This window comes from Anolis carolinensis, chromosome 2 (genome assembly GCF_035594765.1).
Source record: "Anolis carolinensis isolate JA03-04 chromosome 2, rAnoCar3.1.pri, whole genome shotgun sequence".
Taxonomy (NCBI): domain Eukaryota; kingdom Metazoa; phylum Chordata; class Lepidosauria; order Squamata; family Dactyloidae; genus Anolis; species Anolis carolinensis.
Genome location: NC_085842.1, coordinates 310902819 through 310919621, shown reverse-complemented (window position 1 = coordinate 310919621; position 16803 = coordinate 310902819). Strand labels below are relative to the sequence as shown.

General features: G+C 38.4%; 1 long non-coding RNA gene across 1 annotated transcript; it reads right to left on the bottom strand.

Annotated features, from left to right (window-relative positions):
• Positions 1 to 9973: 9973 nt before the first annotated feature.
• On the bottom strand, positions 9974 to 12541 carry LOC134296791 (uncharacterized). Its single transcript, XR_010003650.1, has 2 exons — positions 12214 to 12541; positions 9974 to 10325 (listed from the first exon to the last, which is right to left on the bottom strand). It is a non-coding gene; the product is annotated as an uncharacterized LOC134296791 (long non-coding RNA).
• Positions 12542 to 16803: the final 4262 nt, after the last annotated feature.

Below are 16803 nucleotides of genomic sequence, written 5' to 3'. Positions count from 1 at the left end.
TTCCTGCATCCCAATATTGTTGCAAAACTACCAGAAAATCTTATAAATTTGGTGACTATAAAAATAACAGCAGCAATGAAAACAACGGTGTGTGCCTGTAGGATGAGCAGATGAAACAATGTGATTGGAGGTGCCATTTTGACGGAGTAATAATGACATCTCTGACCGGAGTACACATGCACCCGCAGGCTCAAAAAGTAAATCTGTATAGAGTTTTAACCTTGCAGGTATATTGACACAGCACAAGTAATACTGTGGTTATATCTAACTATAGGAATATTTATATGAAATCATACATTTCTGCTGAAATTTCACAAAAATTGGTGTCATGATCCCTGATAGTGTCCCAAAGAGTAGTTCATACACCCAGCAATTATTCAGAAAACTTTGATCTCAAATGATTATTTAAATAAATGATCTTTTTTTGCCTCTGACAGGTAGAGGAACCTATGCTCCTGGTCAAGAATATTCCTGGTTTTGGAATAAGAACATGGTGTATGTATGTATGCCACTTGGTGCAAATTAGCAAGTTGAATCCACAAAAGTTACTGGCCCACATTAATTTTTTATTAACCTTGTCTGGCACATAAACTACTCGAGTGCCATTTACATTCAAGCTCTATCGACCATTATCTGTGTCCCTTTCTGACTTGCATGAGAAATTGGTCTGTGAAGAACACATTCATATAGTTATTGAGTAGTTTTAGCCATTCTGTGTCCCATGGGTTTCCTTTTTTGCATTTCAAGGCTGCTAATTTAAGGAATAAAGTGGTGAAAAGAAGGAATAGTGTGTTGTTTTCTGGGTGGCAAATTTTCATTTTGGTGTAATGTAACTTTAACATAATGTGACAAGGCAATGTTTTTACTGTAACTATTTTGTAATGTTGTTTGTCTAAGTATCCACTTGATCTTGGAAGCCAAATGGTCAGCCCTACTTAGTACTTGAATGGGAAAAGGCCAAGGAATACAAGGTGCTGTAGACTATATTTCAGAGGAAGGAACTGGCAGAAGCGCCTCTTGAGTATCCCTTCCTGAGAAATTCCTATGAAATGCTTGGTGTTGCCATAAGTCGGCAGGTGACTTGAAAGTACGTACACAAATGGTAATATTTACAGGGTTTTATCTACTGGATGGTCTTGGGAAAGTCACACTCCCTGAGCTTCAGAAGAAGCCAGGAGCAAAACCTCTGAACAAATGTTGGCAAGAAAACCCCATAACAGGGTCACCAATAGTCACACAACAACAAATTGTTTGATTATTTGTAATAGTTGGACATTTCTGACAAGTACACCTAATTAATAAATTGACCCAATCTATTAACCTTGTCAGAAACATACACAGAAATTCTCTTCTAAATTAACAATACTTCTTACATTAGCAGACTGGAAAAGGTGCTTGCTTGTCATGGATGAGCAGAAACTCCATTTATAGGTTGGGATTAATTGCCCCTATCATTGTTCAGCTATGCTCTGTGTTCTGCAATGATTTGTTTAAAAATGGCAGGCAAAGGTGTTTCTGGACACATATTTATGGACGATGAAGAGGATTTAAAAATGAATTTGTGGTTGAAAGTATGAGACTGTGTATAGAAGTACGGAGCATTTGTATGACTTTGAAGTAGAAAATTAATCCTTGAAACTGCTTTGCAAACTTTGTTTTGAGGAGATTTGGGGCTCCTCAAAAGCTTAATGGGTTCTTGGAAATGATCTGTAATGAGAGGTGAGCATCCTTCAAGCTAAAATACAGTTTGCTCACTGCTCATTATCATCTCCTGCAAGTAGTCCACATAGTTCATATCTAGGTCATATGTGTAGAGATCATATATAATTCATGCAGGACAACGCTGAGGCTTCTCAAGGGTTCTGGGAGATTTTCTTGTAAAAAAGTAAAATTTCAGGCTTTATTCAAGAGCTCAGAAAGCTTTTTGTCATCCTATGTGTGTGATATTTTTAGATTTTGTGGTAAGAAGGTCTGGTCAGAGTGGTACAAAATCAGATTTTATGATCTTTGTACTGCTTTTTCATTATTTTTGTTGCTTATTTAGTTTAGTATACTTAAGGCCGATGTGGGTTTTAATGGATTGTTATGATTTCGTCTGTGCTTCGTCTGTGCTCTCTGCTGGAAATACTCCAATTTGAAAGGTGAGTTGTAAAAGAATAAAAATAAACTGAGCATGTGTCCCAGAATATGAGTGTCGTTCCAGCCAAACATTCAGGAATCATTACAGATATGGGGTTCTGTAGTAGAATAGTTAGTATAGAAGTATAGTATAGTATAGGGAAACCACTGCTCTCTGGATTTAAAAAGAATGAATGTTTCTGTACACAAATACAAATTAAATCATTATGGCTAAGAACTTTGGCTAGGATTGCAAACTGAAGGTTAAAAATATGTAGAATTTAGGTTTATTCATGTAATGACATGGATGGAAGACAACATTTGTTTTCTTGGCAAGATTTGTTCAAGGGAGTTTGCCATTGCCTTCCTCTTTAGGCTGCAAAAGCCTGACGTGTCCGTCAATTAACCAGGGGGCTTCCATAAATGAGCAGGTATTTGAACCCTGGTCTCCAGAGTTGGAGTCAAACTATTATACCACATAATTCAATATGGTTGAATATGGTCTCTCCATCTTTTTCAAGGCGAGAGAAAGGGAAGTAGTATCTAAGCACAAAACCCTGTTACAAACGCTTGCAACTTGACTCTACTGCAGACATTGCAAAACTCTGAATAATTTAGAGATTTACAAAGCAGCCCATCTTGGCACAGGCCCATTTATTTAACTTGGATTTCAGGTTTGAGCTGCTGATCTGTTTTTATCATTGAGGATAGAGGAACTGCGTCTTAGTCTGCAGAAGGAGCATTTATCTAGTTTAATTTTTTAAATATTTTGCTCCATCTCCCTTATTTTCTCCTTCCTCTGCCTTGTTCTTTCAACTGCTGGATTTACAAGAATTATAGAAGTGAATTTTTTGGTTCAGAGAAGGCTGGCTCTTATTTCATCCTTTCTTTGCAGTCAGACATTTTACAGGAGAATCCCAACAGAGTCACCCTAGAGCAAATGCTATCTGCAAGAATCTGTTTTAATCAGGGCTTTTCTATTTTTTTTTTTACTTTGGAAAATAATATTCAGACTTTAGGTCATATAAACCGATTATGATGACACAATTGTTGCCATTGCTATGAACCCATGATTCCTCCCTGAGGCTCTGAAAATAAGCTGTTGAGTCAGCCTGGCTGACACCTATAAATCACTTTACAAGGCTTTTACTCTATCAGTATCAATGGTACAAATAGACATATTTCTCTACTAGTAAACAATAGTCTATGGATAATGTGCAGCACTTGCTATACTAGCACTTGCAAAATGGAACATTAAGATGATCCTACAGGAAAGTATAGCAAGTCAAACATAAAGATTTATATTGTAAATTTGAGAACATAGCTTTCCTCAGCCTTGTCAGTTACACAGGAGTGAAATTAAAGAGTAATACAATGAAGTAGAATCACCAAATGGCCTAGATGTTTCTACGCAACACACTGTAACTTAATGAATGTAAAGTTGTGTTCCTTTCCTCAATGTAAATTCTCTGCCAGAATGAGACCTTCAAACTCAGATCTCTGGAGAGTGAATATCTATATATATAAAAGAGTGATGGCATCAGGGCAGTGGACAAAACAACAAAACTACAGGCCCCCCAACCTCGAAATTTGACAACACAACCCATCATCCACGCCTCAAGGTTGATACAACAAAAAGAAAAGAAAAATAAAGTCCTAATTAGAGGGAGAGGAATAATTGTTTTTATCCAATTGCTGCCAGTTTAGAGGGCTAATCTCTGCCCACTTCGTTGCCTAGCAACCATGGGACAGCCAGGTTTCAGTTAGGGGACAGGCACAGTTAGGCCTCACTTAGACTTCTTCCACAGATTATCTGATTTGAACTGGATTATATGGCAGTGTAGACTCAAGGCCCTTCCACACAGCTATATAACCCATTTATAATCTTATATTATCTGCTTTGCACTGGATTATCTTGACTCCACACTGCCATATAATCCACTTCAGTGTGCATTTTATACAACTGTGAAGAAAGGGCCTCATATAATCCAGTTCTGAGCAGATAATATAAGATTAGAAATATACAGTAGAGTCTCACTTATCCAACATAAACAGGCCGGCAGGATAAGTAAATATATTGGATAATAAGAAGGGATTCAGGAAAAGCTGATTAAACATCAAATTAGGTAATCGTTATACAAATTAAGCACCAAAACATCATATTATACAACAAATTTGACAGAAAAGGTAGTTCCATGCGCAGTAATGCTATGTAGTAATTACAGTAGAGTGTCACTTATCCAACACTCGCTTATCCAACGTTCTGGATTATCCAACGCATTTTTGTAGTCAATGTTTTCAATATATCGTGATATTTTGGTGCTAAATTCATAAATACAGTAATTACTACATAGCATTACTGCGTATTGAACTACTTTTTCTGCCAAATTTGTTGTCTAACATGATGTTTTGGTGTTTCATTTGTAAAATCATAACCTAATTTGATATTTAATAGGCTTTTCCTTAACGCCTCCTTATTATCCAACATATTCGGTTATCCAACATTTTGCCAGCCCACTTATGTTGGATAAGTGAGACTCTACTGTACTGTATTTACAAATTTACCAGTCAAATATCACAATGAATTTGAAACACTGACTACAAAAACATTGATTATGAAAAGGCAGACTGTGTTGGATAACCCAGAACATTGTATAAGCGAATGTTGGATAAGTGAGATTCTACTTTGATATGAAATAATTTCTAGGATAGAATAATGCAGAACAATATAATCTCTAAAACCAGGACAGTAATAAAGAAATAAAGAAATAAAGAAAGTAAATAAAGCAAGGAAATTGGAAATTCCACAAAGGAAACAATCAGGGCCAGCTAACGCCTCCCAAGAAAGGATTCTTCCAGAAAGGAAGCTGAGAAGGCAGTGAAGCACTATGTATTACCAAAGTCCTTATTATTACTATCATTACTATCCTTACTATCCTTACTATTATTATTATTATTATTATTATTATTATTATTATTATTATTATTATTGTGTTGCGGTCAACCGTGAAAATGAATACAATCTGGCTCCAAGTATTCAAAAACACTAAACTCAGAATATAAAAAAATTAATGTGGTATAATAAAACAGAACAATACAATCTCTAAAATCAGAACACTAAATAAAGAACAACACTCTGAAAATAGGGGAATTCCACACAGAAAACAATCAGGGCCAGCTAACACCTCCCAACAAAGGATTCCCATCATCAAAGTCTGGCGAATCCTCTGTTTTCTCAGGGCCACAGACAGTCGAAGCATATAAAAAATCACAAACAACACCACTATGAAAACAAGGTAATTCCAGACAGGAAACAATCAGGGCCAGCTAACACCTCCCAACAAACAAATCACTCAGGGAGGAAACAGCTTGGCTTTAAATCTGCAAGGCCATTACATCCTAATCATTTTTCCTAATTGCAGCATTCATACTTGCCTCCAACAGACAAAAAAAACAAAACAATCAGAAATATTGCATATTCACAACCTTTAGGAAATAATGTCCCCTGATGGCACAGCATGTTAAAGCGCTGAGCTGCTGAACTTCTGGACCGAAAGGCCGCAGGTTTGAATTGGGGGAACTGCCAGAGCCCCCACTGTTAGCCCCAGCTTCTGCCAACCCAGAAGTTCAAAAACATGTAAATGTGAGTGCATCAATAGGTACTGCTCCGGTGGGAAGGTAACGCCGCTCCATGTAGTCATCCCACATGACCTTGGAGGAGTCTACGGACAACGCCGGCTCTTCGGCTTAGAAATGGAGATGAGCACCAACCCCCAGAATCATACATGACTGGGCTTAATGTCCGAGGAAAACGTTTACCCTTTACCTTAACTACCACCAATTCCTCAATACTTTATTTCCCATACCACCATTCTTCGCCACAGCAACGCGTGGCCGGGCACAGCTAGTTATTATTATAAATTAATTTATATCTCATTTCTCCCAGTATTGGTATCTAAAGGAGCTTACTAAAGTTAAAACAAATACAATTAAGAACAGTTACAAAAAGTAAGGCAAAAACATTCAAAACGTTAATATTAAACATTTGCCTGGTAATCCATGAAATTTTGAATGCCAGCTGGAAAAGAAGAACCAAAATCTAGAGGAAAAGAAAGAATGGCATACCCTACTTGAGCTTCTTAAACCTTACACATTCTGTAGGAAGGGGAGAGGAAACTGGTCTACTTCTGAACCTAGCCTGTGAAAGCTATGACTAGTGCACAGATACAGCATGGGTGACACCTGGCTTGAAAACAGTACATGTGAAAGAGATTTGGGAGTCTTGGTAGACCACAAGATGAACATGAGTCAACTGTGTGATTTAGCAACTAAAACGCCAAAATGATTCTAGGCTGCATCAATAAACATATAGGGTCTAGATTGAGGGAAGTGATTGTACCTCTCTCTTCTGTTTTGGTTAGACTCCACCTGTAATACTATGTCCAGTTTTGAACACCTCAATTCAGGAAGAGATTGACAAGCTGGAACATGTCCCAAAGAAGGACTACCAACATTATCAAAAGTTTGGAAGCCAAGCCCTATGAGGAGCATCTGAGGAAGCTGGGAATGGTTAGTCTCAAAGAGACAGCCGAGAAGAGACATGATAGCCATGTTTCAATACTAGAAAGGATGTCATTTTGAGAGGGAAAGTTTGTTTGCTGCTGCTCCAAAGACTAGGACTTGAGGCAATGGACCAAAGTTGCAGGAAAAGGAATTCCACCTAAACATTAGGAAAACCTTCCTAATAAATGTTGTGCAACAATGGATTATGCTGTTTGGAAGTTTGGGTGGATGATAATCTTTTGGGAGTGCTTTGATTGTGGGTCCCTGCATGATAGAAGGGAGTAGGATTGGAAGATCCTTGTGGTCTCTTCTAACTATTATGATTTAATGGCACACTCACTGGATCCCCCCTCTCTTTCACCTCCCAGTTGGAAACTGGAGTGCAGGCCTGCACAACATGTGGCCTTCATTCACAAGGATTTGATGTGGCCCTCAGAGTCTAAGCAGATGGTTCTCAACCTGGGCTCCCCAGAAGTTCTTGGCCTTCAGCTCCCAGAAATCCTAACAGCTGGTATACTCTCTGGGATTTCTGAGAGTTGTAGGCCAAAAACATCTGGGGGTCCTAGGTTGAGAACCACTGGTCTAAGCCTTTAGGAGGTCACACACAGTTCTAAAACACAGTAGCCTTTGAAACCCACCATTCCCTTCTCCAAGTGTTTTTCCTCTACACATTTCCTTTCTCTTTGCACCAAAGTTACTAAACTAACCTGTGACAAAGGGGGCACAACCAACAGACCTGGCCAGGACACTGGAAGTGATGGTCTCAGTTGGAAATGTGGCCTGGGGAGGTTTTTGGACTCAGATTGGAGTAGTGGGGAGCAGAGATGAAATTTGAAGAGGTACTGAATATTTGTGGGGTGTGTGTGAAATCTTGAGCTCCAAGTTATGTTGAAATTTAACATTAGATTGGCTGTTTTAGAGGGAGAAAGGGGTGGTGGTGAAGAAGTTCTTAAGTTCTCGCCTTTGCCACTCTTCCTTTCTCTTTGCCTCTGTTGTCTCATTTGGAAGCAAAACTGCCAGCTCAGTGCCATTGATTTCCATCGCCTGTGAGGGAGCAACTTGGCTATGCCACTCTTCCTTTTTCTTTGCCTCTGGGTTGTCTGTGTCATCTCCTCCACTGGGAAGACTACCAACTTCACACTGTTAATTTCCCCTGTTTATGAGGGAGAAACGTAGCTTCACCACAAAGTTGTTGCGGGATCTTCATGGTGAAGCTAAGTTTCTTCCTCACAAATGAGAAAATTGAATAGTGTGGAGTTGGCGGTTTTTCCCTCTGGAGGTGAAGGAGATGGCAGGCAACCCAGATGCAAAGAGAAAGGAAGAGCGGCAGAGGCAAAAACTGATGGACTTCTCCTTTCCCTCAGAAAAGGACTGCAACTTGCCACCATGCTTAGGGGAGGCAGGGATGTCAAGATGAATCCACATTGCAGCTTGCTCTGAGGGAAAGGCTCCCTCTCGTAAGCCATGAGTGAGACACTGAAAACCTATCTGCGGCCGAAGAGGTTTGTCCTATTTTAATCTTGGCCCCTTACTAGTGCCAAGTTGTGCGGGCCTGCCAAGGAGGATTCTAATGAGAGATTGGTGATAACAGGGAAATTCCCCAGAGGTATGTTAGAGAACCCCTGTTATTCTCATAATATTACTGGTGGCATTTCATCTTGAATGGAAAAAGCAACTGCGTTGGATTCTTTCCAAAGTGGAAAATGTAGGGGAAGGTAAAGTCAAAGACAGGTGAAGACAGTTCATGAAGTCACCACTTGGCTCTGCATGTAACTTTGCCCCACCTTCCCTCTACTAGGAGAAGGTTAAAAAAAGAGTAAAGTGGCTTTTCTCCTTCTTTGTTAAAAATAGTGATGGAAGAAACTTCCCTAGGAAAATCCCTGCATTATATCATACTCCTGTCTTAGCCAGACTGAGTATTTCCAAGACCCAGATTATTTGATTTGCCTGTGTAACAAGCCTTGGATGACCCTCTGTCCCCCATTTATAAATCTTGGCAAGTTGTAAATGTTTTAAATAATAACTCAACTGGGGGCACTAGGCTTTAATTGAGTCATCTGCATGATTAATCAATTAAGGATGAAGTGGATGAATGTGAAAACATGCTGGTTAATTAGGAAAGTCATGAGCCCCATGGAGCACTCTTCCAGCCATATCCTGACCAAATTTCCTTGAAAGTAAAACCAATTTCATAGAATCATAAACTTCTCATGCCTCTTCAAACACAAAGCAGATCCCATAGTGTGGCAGGAAAGGGTTCAATCTTTCATTACTGTACTACTGATCCCTTTCTAGGGTTAACAGATTTCAAAGTCTCCAGTTTTCCCAGGTCATCTCAAGGCAGGAGACAAAGTCTCCAATTTGGATGGGTTCATCTCCAGGCAAGAGGAAAGGGCTGTGTGAAAATTTCCGGCTCATCTGGGAGAAGAAGCGGTTTGCTACAGTCTCCAAGGCATAATTAATTTCTTGTCGCAACTTGCAAAGACTCTCTGTGAGGTCTATGCTTTTACTGCCAATTTCCTCCTGCTCTCCCGTCGTTGTGGCACCAGAGTTCACCCTCCATTCTATTCTGCACCCACTTTATGGCTAGACTCAAGTTGTTATTGCACCATGCCGCCTTGTTTCGACTGATGGTGAACCAAAGGTGAGTCTATCATGTGGGTTTCTTGGCAAGGTTTGTTCGGAGGAGGTTTGCCTTTGCCGCCTTCTGAGGCTGAGAGAGTGTGACTTGCCCAAGATCACTCCGTTGTCTTCTATGGCTGAGCAGAGATTCAAACCCTGGTCTCCAGAGTCATTGTTCAGTGCTTAAATCTCTACACCACGTTAACTAGGTTAGATTAAATTATCCTTCTCCTGTTCACCTAAATGACTGAGAAGAAATAATCTCTTAATTTATATTTGATTTGGGAACAGATCCCTTAGCAAACCTTTCTGTCTGAATTTGCAAAGAGGTCCTCCCTTTCTCTGTATAACAAGCTGTGAACACCTGTGATTTGTAATTAAATAATAGCACATGATGATATCACCAAGAGCTTTCTTAAGGTCTCAGGTTTGAGTGAGGAAATCTCAGGGCCTGGGGCATAAGCTATCAAACATATTCCTTACTGAAAGCCACCTTCCTGTAAATTCTTAATAATAGTGGAGGCAAAATTTTGGGAGCGATTTTCAGCAGGGACAGGGCCAATCCTGCTCCTCTGCCACAGTCGAGAATATGAGCTCCTCCAGTACTGTATCTGCTTTTTCTTTTCTGTGATACAACAAGTTCACAAATGCAAATATTTATTCAAAGGAATATCATTTCATCTTTGCTTTATTCTGATTGAATTGTACTAGTAGCATTATTATAAATTTATCAGATACTTATCTTTAGGAGGATTGCCAAAGGCTAGCTGTGATGATGAGGCCACCTGGAAAACGGGTGAATCCAAGCCTCTCCTAATCTAAAGGTGTTGGAAATTATTTAGGACTACTCCTGTCCTGGCCTGATTTTGTGACAGCATTGTGGCTGTATCCTTGGGAGATGCATCTGGTATAACCTGCTTCTCCTCTTGCCTCACCCATCCTCTGCCCTTTCTTGGGGCTCTTCTGTCTTTAGATGTCAGCTGGCAGAAGTGTTCTGGTAGCAGGTTGCTCTCAGCAGATTTCTGCAATCAACCAAACAGAAGATATGCCCAGTTCTAATTTTCTAAAACTTGTATATCTTTAAGTTCGAATTGCACAGTTACTTTCCTCTTCCTAACATCTTTCAGTGTTACACTGACACATGTTAATACTGATGTTCTTATTGAGTGTGCTCAAATAGGTTTAGACCTATGGTGACTCTATCTCGAGAATTTTCCCAGCAAGATTTGCTATTGCCTTCCTCTACGATTGAAAGCATATGACTTGCTCAAGGTTATTCCAGTGGGTTTTATGGCTCAACGGAGATTCAAAGCCTGATCTTCAGACTCATAACCCAATACTCAAACTACTACATCCCACTTTATGTTAATTCCTGATATTGTTCTACACATATTTGACTCTGACTTCCTGTTATTTTTCTTGTAGTCTATGTTTGTTTGTTTGTTTGTTTATTATTTGTTTAATTAATATCCTGCTTTTGCTTGACATAGGCCCCAACATGACTTCCTACAAATTACTGTATATACTCGAGTATAAGCCTAGTTTTTCAGCCCTTTTTTAGGACTGAAAAAAATAAACTTCCTTGGCTTATACTCGGGTGAGTGTCCTGGTGGGCTTATATTCAGGTCAGCTTATACTCAAGTATATATGGTATATTTATTATTTTTCTCTATTATTATTGGTATTGTTACATTTAATATTTTACTCTATTAATTATTATTATTGCATTTATTATTTTACTCTATTATTGTTGTTACTTTTACATTTATTTTACTGTATTATTACACTTATTATTTTACTGCATTATTATTATTATTACATTTATTATTTCACTCTTTTATTATTAAAAGGATACATAAGCACATTTACATTGAAGAAGATGAAAATAATGATTTAATCAGAGTTGGTCACTCATATCTTAAATTACAATTTGATGTAAAGATTCAAAAACATTTAAACTACTGATGCCTCAATTAATGTAATTTTATTGGTATCTCAGCTTATACTGGAGTCAATGTTTTCCCAGTTTTTTTGTGGTAAAATTAGGTGCCTCAGCTTATATTTGGGCCGGCTTATACTCGAGTATATACAGTATATCAAGGTATGTCTAAAATCTCTCTCTCTCACTCTCTCTGTCTAATAATAATAATAATAATAATAATAATAATAATAATAATAATAATACAGTAGAGTCTCACTTATCCAACGTTCTGGATTATCCAACGCATTTTTGTAGTCAATGTTTTCAATACATTGTGATATTTTAGTGCTAAATTTGTAAATACAGTAATTACTACATAGCATTGCTGTGTATTGAACTACTCTTTCTGTCAAATTTATTGTATAACATAATGTTTTAGTGCGTAATTCGTAAAATTGTAACCTAATTTGATGTTTAATAGGCTTTTCCTTAATCTCTCCTTATTATCCAACATATTCGCTTATCCAACATTCTGCCGGCCTGTTTACGTTGGATAAGTGAGACTCTACTGTAATAATAATAATAATAATAATAATAATAATAATAATAATAATAATACTCCATCTCCCTGAAGGGACTCGGGGTAGCTAACATGGGGCCAAGCCCAAAAACAAGAACAAGGCATGACAAGTTAAAACATATATAAATAACTAAATAAACACTATCAACACAACAAATAAAATAAAATAACAGATTAAAACACAGTAATACAATATAACACCATAATAAACAGATAAAAAGATAAAGTAGTAAAAACTAACATCACCACTAATGGATAAAATGGGGTCGATTACAAGACCATTTAATAAAGTGCCTGGACAAAGTGTCAAAGAGTTGTCTGGGAGAATTTGGGGTAGGATGCTAATATTTAACATTAATTTAATGCACATTTATGACATAATATAAAAGATAAAAACACAGCACACTACCTTTAAAATCCTTCTGTGGGATGAGTTAAAAGCCAAAGCCCTGCCTAAATAAGAAGGTCTTTCTTTGTCTGATGGTAGAAAGAGAACAGGGAGTTCTAAGCCTGGGACCAATCATCGCTGATGAAGTTCTGACCTGAATCTTCCCCAAAGATGGTTGTGATGGTGGCCAGACAAAAGAAAGCCCTCCCTAGAAGATCTTAACCATTGGGGAAGCTTCTGATATAGCTTCCTGTGTCTCTTCCTGTAGTCTATTTTCAACTGCTGTGACACATTCCAGAATGTTCAGAATTCAACATTCAGTAAGTTGGTTCACATAAAGCAGTCATAAGTGAAGTAATGCGCATGTGAAGGAATGACACTTAGGATGCATCCACACCGCAGAATTAATGGAGTTTGGCACTACTTTAACTGCCATGGTTCCAAGGTATGGAAGCAATGCAGCTGTGGTTTGATGAGGCACCAGCTTCCTATGACAGGGAAGGCCTTCCTATGACCATGTAAAATGATGATTCCTATGATTCTGTAGCACTGAGCCATGACAGTTAGAATGATGTCAAACTGCATTAATATTGCAGTGTAGATACACACAAGCAATACCACAGATAAGTTCCTACTCCTAGAACATTTCCTTCCCCTTCCAATGGCTGACATTGTTGCCTTTCTTTTTTGGAAACTCCATTAACTACAGTAGAGTCTCACTTATCCAAGCCTCGCTTATCCAAGCCTCTGGATAATCCAAGCCATTTTTGTAGCCAATGTTTTCAATATATTGTGATATTTTGGTGCTAAATTCGTAAATGCAGTAATTACAACATAACATTACTGCATATTGAACTACTTTTTCTGTCGAATTTGTTGTATAGCATGAAGTTTTGGTGCTTAATTTGTAAAATCATAACCTAATTTGATGCTTAATAGGCTTTTCCTTAATCTCTCCTTATTATCCAAGATATTCGCTTATCCAAGCTTTTGTCGGCCAGTTTAGCTTGGATAAGTGAGACTCTACTGTATAACTTGTTGGCTTCAGTAGAGATGGATAGCATTCTGGATGAATTAAAGCAGTGGTTCTCAACCTTCCTAATGCAGTGACCCCTTAGTGCAGTTCCTCATGTTGTGGTGACCCCCAACCATAACATTATTTTCGTTGCTACTTCATAACTGTCATTTTGTTACTGTTATGAATTGTAATGTAAATATCTGATATGCAAGATGCATTTTCATTCACTGGACCAAATTTGGCACAAATACCTAACATGCCCAAATTTGAAAACAGGTGGGTTGGGCGGGGGGATGATTTTGCATTTGGGAGTTGTAGTTGCTGGGATTTATAGTTCACCTACAATCAAAGAGCATTCTGAACTCCACCAACGATGGAATTGAACCAAACTTGGCACACAGAACTCACATGATCAATAGGAAATCCTGGAAGGGTTTGGTGGGTATTGACCTTTAGTTCGGGAGTTGTAGTTCACCTACATCCAGAGAGCATTGTGGACTCAAACAATGATGGATCTGGGCCAAACTTGGCACAAATACTCAATATGTCCAAATTTGAACATTGGTGGAGTTTGGGGAAAATAGACCTTGAAATGTGGGAGTTGTAGTTGCTGGTATTTATAGTTCACCTACAATCAAAAGAGCCCCTTGAACCCCACCAATGATCGAATTTGGCCAAACTTCTCACACACAACCCCCATGAGTGTAGAGTTCAATGCCACTACATACAGTAGAGTTTCACTTATCCAACACTCGCTTATCCAACATTCTGGATTATCCAACACATTTTTGTAGTCAATGTTTTCAATACGTCATGATATTTTGGTGCTAAATTCGTAAATACTGTAATTACTACATAGCATTACTGTGTATTGAACTACTTTATATGTCAAATTTGTTGTTAAACATGATGTTTTGGTGCTTAATTTGTAAAATCATAACCTAATTTGATGTGTAATAGTCTTTTCCTTATTCCCTCATTATCCAAGATATTCGCTTATCCAATGTTCAGCCGGCCCGTTTATGTTGGATAAGTGAGACTCTACTGTATTTCTATATGATAGCATAGATATAGCGGCTTATATCTGAAGTTTGGGAAAAGTTATTTTATTCTAAGCCCAACAAAAGTGGAGGGATGACTGTAATTGTTTTAAAGAGATGAGACACCAAATGTTCCTTGTCGTGATGGTGGACACCCTAATGGTTCCTGCTAAGATATTGTTCAGTTATTGAAGAAATAAAGGGAGGCCAAACTATGGCAAGCATATCTTCTAAAATTTCTTCTAACCATGCAGACTCCTCCAATATAGCCATTTGTTATTCATGCGAAACACATGCATATCCTATTTTATTAATGATGATTCTTTGCCTCCCCCCCCCCCCCCGGACTGTAGCTCATGAATAAGGTATTTTCTTCAAAAATTATTTAGTTCAGAATGCTGCCACTGTGGGGCAATGCAACAACACATGATCTGTGGTCCCAATTGCACAATCTCACTAATAGAAATTTTACTGTTTATTTTGTGAAGCTTAATTGGAGTTAAATGTCATCTATGAGTAGTGCTTCAATATAATTTTCCTAAGCTTTGTGAGTACTTCATACAGAAGCCTTGAATTTCCCACTCCATTGTGTCTTACACACTTGGCCTCATGTACAGCAAACAGACAACTACACCGGATGGTTTCTTTTGGTTTTCTTTTTTTAATTGGTGTTGAAGCGATGTCTTGTAGGACTGCAGTTTCACATCTCTATGGCTTTAATCTTATGAATGAATAATATACTAATTGTTTCCGAACACAGGGAATGGGAATTGTTAGGCAGGCTAGCCATGCCTGGTATTCAGGTTTATGTCATTCTCTCTGTGCATAATAGATTAGAGGCACGCCGCTATCTGAAGTATAAAACCTCCTCCTTGTTAAAAGGTAGTTAGTACAACAATAGAACCCACTGTGTTTTTTAAAATTGTACTATTTGTAGCTTAGAGAACAAGAGAAGCGGCTCAGGGAGTTCCTAATCTGAATGTCATCTCTGATATTAGCCAGCCTTAGGCTACGGATGGAAAGCTTTTACCCTCTAGATGTCACTAGACTACAACTCCTATCATCCATTGGCCATTCTTTATGAGGTAAATGGGTGTTATTGTTATGGGCCTTCAGGTATATAGGAGTCCCCAATGGCACAATGGGTTAAACCCTTGTTCTGGCAGGACTGCACAAGTCGGAACTTCGAATCCTGGGAGAGTGGGTGAACTCCCTATGTCAGCTCCAGCTCCCCATATGGGGACAGGAGAGAAGCCTCCCACAGGATGGCAAAACATCAAACATCCGGGTGTCCCTGGGCAACGTCCTTGCAGACGGACAATTCTCTCACACCAGAAGCAACTTGCAGTTTCTCAAGTCGCTCCTGACACAAAAAAGGTTCATACATCAACCTTATCGGGTTTTCTTGAAATATTTATTCTGAGAAGGTTTGCTGATACCTTCCTCTGAAGCTTAGGCATTACTGCACAAGATCTTAAAAATAAGTAGAATCTCGCTTATTCAACCTTCACTTATCCAAAACATTATACATTATCCAACGCAGTCTGCCTTTTAGTAGTCAATGCTTTTGTGGTCAATGCTTTCAATAAATTGTGATGTTTTGGTGCTGAATTCATAAATACAGTAATTACTGCATTATGTTACCATGTATTGAACTTCTCATTTTGTTGATTTGTTATAAAACATGATGTTTTGGTGCTTAATTTGTAAAATCATAACGTAATTTGACATTTAATAGGCTTTTCCTTAATCCCTCCTTATTAGCCAACATTTTTGCTTATCCAACGTTCTGCCGGCCCATTTATGTTGGATACTCGAGACTCTACTGTATAGTCTGGTCTAGTGCTGCAAACTCATCCTCATAGCTAAAATAACCAGGATAGCCAAGCTTCCTGTCACACAAAATGTTTTCAAAAAATTGATTGAGCTTTTAGCTTAGTGAACCAGCTCAGTGTAACTCCTTCCAACCCATACATTGCCCTTTGTTGTCCATGCCATGGCCCTTTTTCACCTGAAGAATTGCACAACTCCAAGATTTCAGCCATTCTTGCAAGATACTGCCATTTTGGAGCTTCATTATTGAACGAGTTCATGGTAAATCACTTCTGGATTTTTCAAGCTTGGTACCTTCAGGTACATTAAACATACAGTATATAACAAAATAAAGATGCATTTTACAGTTCACAGTATTTTTCCTCATGAGTGTAATCTGCAAGGGGGAGGTGTATTTATGAGTCCAAACCTTGTTCAGGGGCTTATAGAAGACAAAACATTTGCAAAAAATAAAAATAAAAATAGGAAGTCTTGCAAACAATAAGGACATGCTTATGCAACAAAGGAAATCTATATGAATCTAAGGAATAACCCACAATACTGCACAGTTACCTGGAAAATAAAAAATAAAAAAGGAGGGGAATGGGATGAAATTGGGAAATTTTGGCTATGTGGTTGGATGTATTTTCTACTTGCTCACTGTAAATGGAATGGTCAGCAGTTCTGGGACAGGGAAGTGAAGTGGAAAAAAGGGATGATTACAATACATTTCCCAAACTT